Source organism: Arachis ipaensis, chromosome B03 (assembly GCF_000816755.2).
Source record: "Arachis ipaensis cultivar K30076 chromosome B03, Araip1.1, whole genome shotgun sequence".
Classification (NCBI taxonomy): domain Eukaryota; kingdom Viridiplantae; phylum Streptophyta; class Magnoliopsida; order Fabales; family Fabaceae; genus Arachis; species Arachis ipaensis.
Genome location: NC_029787.2, coordinates 116652718 through 116660934, shown reverse-complemented (window position 1 = coordinate 116660934; position 8217 = coordinate 116652718).

The window sequence follows — 8217 nt, the reverse complement described above, 5'->3', positions numbered from 1 at the left end:
TAGAGCGATAATTAGTAAAAAAAATATGACATTAAATTATAATATAATTTTTTAAACATATTTCTTTTTTTAGTATTTTTTAATATGTTTTTTTATAGTTTTTTTTGTAGCACTCTTAGTATTTTTTTTGGTATGGTATAATTTTTTAGTATTATCATTTATGGCTAATTTTTATTTAATTTTCTCTATCTAATAAAATTAACAGTTTAAAAAAATAATAACAATAATCGTAATAAATTGAAACCACACTTATAAAATTGTACTTCCAATTGAAGATATATACGACCTTGTATCATAGAATGTTTACTAGAGAGGTCTCGAATTTATAGCGTCATAATTCATTCGATATATCAACAATTAGACTGGCCAAACGATTAGATTCTATTATTATTTATAGTTAATTTTGTATTTAATTTGTCGTCTCTAATAAGATCAATGATGAATCATTTATACTATAACAGAATTACAATAAAATACAATACATAAACTTTATAATAATTGATTTTACAAAACTATGCAAAAAAAAAATCGTACTTTATAGTACACTTAGTACTATTTTATTTAATACTATTTTAGACTATTATAATTTTTCATTACTTATAACTCTATAATTACGTTATACTTAGTTTTTTATTTGATTTATTCTTTGTAGTTGGATAAAAAATTGTTAAGGTGAATTAAGGCAAAATTTTTTAGTTATGAAATCCATAATGTGTTATTCCGAGTTATGGAAAAATGGCGTGCTTCCTATGGATATGGAGACGAAATTTATTCTTTAAATTAAAATTTATAAGGGGGCAAATTTGTTTGGGATACAAAACTTAGCGTCCGATTTGATGGTCAAGAAAAAAATGGAGCCTTAGATTTGTGGGTGAAAATAAACTTTTTCATTGTAAAGCAAGTTGTAGGAAGTGATTAGTATGTTTAAAGAATGTTTGAACACTAAAACACAAATTTAAAGGTCAGATTTGTATATTTAAAAATATTGAAATAAAAAAAAATTGATCATAATATTTGTGTTCAAACATTTTTCAAACATGCTAATCGGATCGTACGATATGCTTTATGTAAAAATCGAATTTTAGAATAAAATAATAAACCGATTAATTAGAATAAAATAATAATTTAATTTCTTGAGATAAGTTAGAAAATATATAAATATTAATTTAAAAATATAAAGGTGAAATTCGGATTTAGTAAATTTTTTCGAGTAGAAAAAAGAATTTTTCTGTTGAAATATGCGTAAAAATGCGTACCGATAAAGTAGTCGGCAGTATCGATTTAAGTCTGTCCGGTACTGCGTGAGAGTAATAAAAATTGTAAAAAAATTAGAAAATTATTTAAAGTTGAAACTCGTGCACTAATTCTAAAGGTTTGGCCAAAAGTTGGGCCAAACGGGCCAAAAACGCTAACGGGTTTGACCAAACCCAAGTTGGGCCAAACCCAACATATATAAATTACTTTAATGAGCCAAACCAACTCATAACTCACACACACACTAAGCCTAGCTGTCGGAAATTGAGAGGAAGGAGAAGAAACACTATTCACTTTCATCTTCATTTGCTTGTATCTTGAGCTACGGTACTCCAATTCACATCTTGTTTGCGGCCACACGAAACTCTTGCCGAGCTCGTCAATTCTAACTAAATATTATGGTAAGCTTTTTCAAAATCCCTATCTAGTTCTCAGCCTTTGTGAATTTTGAATTTAAGATTTTGATTTTGAGTGAATTTTTGTGATTTGGTTATTTAGGTGCCAACCAATAGTGAGAAATTTTTGGGTTTCACCCCAATTTGCGATGGGTAAGGTAATATTGCATTAAACTCTCATAAAACTATGATTTTTGATGAACCCTAGGATTTATGTTGGGAATATTACTTGTGCATAGCTTGAAATTGTGATTGCTGGAGTTGATTCGAAGCTTTGGATTATTTTTGGTGATTGAGGCTTGTTCGGACTCAATTTGGTGTTTTGATACATATTGGGAATCGATCAAGGTATGATTTTGGTTTCTCTATGTAATATGTAATGTTTCGTGACACTTAGGCTAGTGGACCTTAGGATATGATTGAATTGGTTGTTGATAATTGCTGGATTGATTATGTATGATAATTTTGATGCATGTGATGATTTTGATGAGATTATGATGTTGTTGTTAATAAATGATGTTGAGTATTGATATTGGGGTTGAATAATGATAATTGTGAGGATTGAAGATAAGATAGGATGAATGACGTTTATGATTGGTTGAATTGTGCAAAATTGTTGATATTTATATCTTGATTTGGAAGTTTGTAGTTTTGTTGAATTATGGTGGAAAGATTGAGAGAAATAGGTATGGAAATGATTGAAGTGCAATGAAAAAGTAAATCATAGTGTGTGGTAGTGTTTTTGATGAAATTGAGCAGGTTTTGATTGGTTTGGTTTTGGAAGTTTTGAAAACTAGAGAATATTGCATGGTTTTGTAGAACTTGTTTTTAATGAACTTTAGCAGATCATAACTTGAGCCTCGAATTTTGAAATTGAGTGATTTTTATTTTAAGAGAAAAGGACAAATAGGTCCCTGACCTTTTGCCCCTCGAACATTTTTGTCCCTGACCATTGAAAAATACTTTTAAGTCTCTGACCTTCACAAAACTTGGATGAATCAGTCCCTCCGTCCAAATGCCTCCGTCAGACCCAACGAAAAGTCTGATGTGGCTCCCGTAATGCTTGTCACGCGTATGCGTGGGTCACGCGTACGCGTCATCTGGCAGACTTCCCTCTCACGCGTACGCGTGTGTCATGCGTACGTGTCGCCATGAATTCAGCAAATCCTCATTTCTTCATGAATTCTCCACTTTGCATGCTTTTTTTCCATTTTTCAAGTCATTCTTGCCTTCAAAACTTTAAATCACTCAAACAAACATATCAAGGCATCGAATGGGAGAAAAATAAATTAAATTTAGCCCTAACCCCATTACAACCCTTGAAAAGACCTATTGATATGTGTATCCATGCATTGAATATATGTTGATTGGTAGAAGAAAAACAAGCCTTAGAAAGCAAGATTAGTAGAGAATTGAGAGAATCGACCCTCAAACACTAGAGAGATTAGAGTACAAACACTTCCGGTGAGGGTTCGATGGTCAACCCCTTATTCCTTGCTTTCACGAGCTTTCTTCTTGCAAGTATTTTTATACTTCATTTTGAGATTTGAATTAGTAGAATTCATAAATCATCATACTATCTTATCCCTACTTGTTCATATATGTACTTGGAGATTGATTCATTTTTAACCAAGTAGGTAGACACATTTTGCATATTAGTTGATGAACCATAAGAGTTTAGCATGAGGACATGCTAATGTTTAAGTATGGGAAAGTTGATGAACCACAATTTTATGGTTTATATTGTATTGAATTTGGTGGATTTTATCAACTTTTTTCATATTTATTTACTAAAATAGCATGGTGCTGTGAATTTCTCCTAAGTGTACTTAATGATTGAAAACATGCTTTCTAGGCTATTAAATTGCTAAATTTAATTTACTTTTCTCCCATTCGATGCCTTGATATGTTTGTTTGAGTGATTTAAAGTTTTGAAGGCAATAATGGCTTGAAAGAAATGGAAAAAAGCATGCAAAGTGGAGAATTCATGAAGAAATGAGGATTTGCTGAATTCATGGCGATGCGTACGCGTGACCCACGCGTACGCGTGACAAGCATTACGGGAGACACGTCAGACTTTTCCGTTGGGTCTGACGAAGGAATTTGGACGGAGGAACTGATCCGTCCAAGTTTTGTGAAGGTCAGGGACTTAAAAGTATTTTTCAATGGTCAGGGACGAAAATATCCGCGTGACAAAAGGTCAGGGACTTATTTGTCTTTTTTTCTTATTTTAAATTAAAGATGATTTCAAGAGCTTTAAAATTATATAAAGTTTGAGGAAAATAGAGTTTTGTAGAGGAAGTTATGAGTGTTTGAAGTTTGGTATAAAAATTTGATTTCTGCAGCTTTAAAGAATTAAAGTTTTTCCAAGTCTCATAAGGCTTGCGTACGCGACACTATGCACGCGACGCGGGCATTCTCCATTGTCTGGGGGTCTCGCATATGCGGACACAAGCTTGCGTACGTGAATTGTAACACGCGATTCGAGCATTCCATTATGTTTTGGAACACTCGCATATGCGAACAGGGTTCCGTGTACGCGGACGTCCAAATTTTGACTTGTGCGTAGTGGGGCAGGGGTTAGCGTACGGGAAACTCCTGTTTTGCTGAAAATATATTTTTCTTTATTTTTAAGGGTTCTCTAACTTTTCAAAATTCTTTAACTTCTCATTAAGACTTGTAGTTAGTGATTAGCCTCTAAGACTATTATAGATGGGTTTATGATTTAAGATAGTGAATTTATATATAGGTTTAGAAGATGGTGAATTAGGCTTGGTATGTCAGTTGGGTGGAATCGTCTTATGAGCTGATGGGGAGCCGGGTTGATAATGAACTTGTGATATTGCGGATGGATGATGAGATTGAAACTTGATAACGAATGATTATGGTTAAGGGGATAAGTAGAAACAGACTTGTTCTATGAGCAGTGACCTCTGAGACTGATTATGTATTTATGACATACATTATTTTGGTAAGTCGCTATGCGCCTTGAGTAAAGGCTGTGGCAATCTCGCATTTGTCGAGGTAGCGGTGCCAGCGTAGGGACTGAGGCAGTCTTCCGCCTACGTTGAGATGTGAGGTCTGAGACAGTCTCCCACTCACATAACCTTTCTACCGCCAGAGTGAACTCGGGCACTATAACCCGAAAGAGACGCCTACGTTTAGATGTGAGGATTGTGGCAGTCTCCCACTCACGTCACATGCACTGTCTTAGCAAGTTGCTATGCACCTCGGGCAAGGGCTGTGGCAGTCTCTCGCTAGTCTGAGGTAGCGGTGCCGACGTAGGGGTCGAGGAAGTCTCCCGCTCACATAACCTTTCTGCCGCCAGAGTGAACTTGGACATTATAACCCGAAAGAGGGTGCCGGGCACTATAACTCATGGGGCACAAGATAAAGTGTTGGGCACCAGAAAGAGTGAGTAGGGCACTATAACCCTAGTTGTGGCAGAAAGGCAACATCTCAGGGATGTGTCGGGTTGGCATTTTGAACCGACAAGTGATATCACGAGCCAAATAGGATAGACATTCATCATATGCATCTTTTACATGCTTGCTTGTTTTGATTACTTGAGTTGTGCCTATTTGAATAACATGCCTAAATGCTAGTTGATTTACCTGCTATATATGTATAATATTTATGCTTTACTTGTTTGTATTAAATGTGTTTTACTGACATTGAGGAGGATTGGTAGGCGGTGGCGATGGGATCGCACGGAGGGTAGGTTAGTGAAGACTGTGTGACAGCGGTGACTAGTTTAGTTAGAACTTAGAAATCCCCTAAGTTAGAATATCCTTATTATGATTTATATTTTATATTTCATTAAACTTGAATATCTGTTTGATGTGAAGTTCTAGGATTGCCTTTGGTGTCCCAAATCCTTATATCTTACATATTGGGCACTGTTATCATACTGAGAACCTCCGGTTCTTATACCATATTTTGTTGTTTATTTTCATATGCAGGTCGTAACACACATCGGTGAGTTGCGGGATGGTGACAGAGCGGAGGATCTTTTGCTATCTTTTTGTATTTTGATTATTATGTTGTAGTTTTCTCACTTTTGTACTTTATATTTTGTTGCCTTAGAGGCTAAACTTGAGAGACATGATGTAGATGCTATTTTAAATCAAATATTCTGTTAAGTCTGTATATAACTAGTTGGCCTAAATTCCGCGAGCTGTGGCTAGTATTCTTTTGGCTATTATACTTATGTATATCTGTATCCCTTATGATCTTTTGTATCCTTGTCTTATGTATCTTATCTTTGCGCTTTTAATTATCGTATGAACACTTCGCGCTTTTCTATTTCTCTTTTGAGATGTAATTCTTTATCGGCTTTTTCGTATTATTATTATTATTCCTTTCTTCCTATATATATTGATATATTATTGTATAAGCTTTAAAACTATCGTAACACTTAGTTATCCTTTATTTTACGGCATGAGGTAAGGCTTAAAGTAATTAGGGTGTTACACTTTACAATGACAAAAAATTTATTTTCACCCACAAATCTAAAATATCCACACAAAAAAGCGCTTATGAGTAAAAGATTTTATAAAAAAATGGTTAAGTCCAAAAATTAACTATTTTTAATATTAAAAAATAAAAAATAATGAGTCAAATTATACGTGTGTTTAAAGTCAGAGCAATAACTCATTTGATAATAGTATGTAGTTTAAATTTCAAATATAAACTTAGATAAAAATTATTAACAACAGATGAAATTATTACAATACGTCTGCTACACATATAAGTCTTTTTGGCATATAAGTTTATACAAGTTGGCCCAAATCCAACAAAAACAAGCCTCAGCTTAGAGAGCGTGTCAACACGCACATCCCCCACTATCGTGTTCCTCTTCCTCCTCCTCCTCCTTTTTCTTTGTGTTCCTCCTCTTTTTTCTTCGTATTTCTTCTTCTTCTTCTTCGCATGTTTCATCCTCTTCATCGTTCTTTTTATTGCTACTGTTGTTATTGCATTTTTTCTTTTTTGTTTGATGTATTCCTCCTAAGAAGAATTATGAGAAAATGAAATAAGAAGATGAAGAAGAAGCAGCAGAAGATGAAGAGGAAGAATTTTAAATTATACTGAATTTATCAGTACAAATACACCGAAAATTCTAACAATACACATTAATGTCTTAGTTTTACACCAAAATTTGCTACAAATACAAAGAAATGTTTTGAATTATATAGAACCTATCAAAATAAAAATACACCGAAAAATTTTCACAATACACCGAAAGATTTTCAAAATTCACCAAAAATTTTTCAAAATACATCGAAACGAGAATGGAACAGATTCATCACAATAATAATTCAGATTCATAACTCCTACACACCGAATTTCTTTATTGATTGCGATATACAAACTCAGTTTGAAAACAACACACAAAATGACTGAATTATCAACAGAACCACATCCAAATCAATTTTGGATCAAGCAACATCATCAATATCAATATGGCAAAAATTCTACAATAACGATAACAATAACGACGATACGTATAAGAAAAAGACAACGATGACTATAACGATGATGATCATAATGATGGAGGAGAAGGACGAGAATAAATTCCAATGGGAAGGTAAAATAAGAAGAAAAAGATGAATAAAAAAAAGATGATGATGATGATAAAAAATAAGAAGAAGTAGCAGCAGAAGATGAGGAAGAGGAAGAGGAAGAGTTTTGAATTATGTAGAAGTTATCAAAATAAAAATACACTAAAAAATTTTCACAATACATCGAAAGATTTCCAAAATCTACCGAAACTTTTCCAAAATAATCGAAACGAGAATGGAACAAATTTATCACAATAATAATTCAGATTCATAATTCCTACACCGAATTTTTTTTATTGATTGCGACACACAAACTCATTTTGAAAATAACATACAAAAATAATTGAATTATCAACAAAAACATATTCAAATCAATTTTGGATCAAGCAACGTCATCAATATGGCAAAAATTCTACGATAATGATAACAATAACGACGATAACGGTAACGATGATAAGTATAAGAAGAAGATGACGATGACTATAACGATGATAATCATGATGATAAAGATGATGGAAGAGAAGGAGAAAAAGGAAGGAGGATAAGAAATTCCAATGAAAAAATGAGGAGGAGGAGATGATGTTGGTGACGACGATAATGAAAGAAAAATAATTAAAAAAAAAAAGAGGAAGAAGAGGAGGAGAAGAAGAGGCATGTAAAGTAAATTAAGTTAAAGGAATTTGTTTAAACTTATATATGTAAATGACTTGTACGTGGAGATTAATTGTTATTATAAATCATACAAGTATTAACTTTTACAAAAATAAAAATAATATGTAAAAGACTAGAAAGTTATTACCTTTAATTTATTTAATCAATTTTATTTAAGTTGATTGGACATAATTATCATTTATTTATTGACAATATTTATTATTTTGTAATTTATAGTGTCGAAACCCTTCACGTTATTATATAAGTTGAGACGTGTATATATAATAGTTTGTTTTATAAGGAATTTAAAAAAATATATAATCAATTATTTATATATTTATTATTTAAAATTGTCT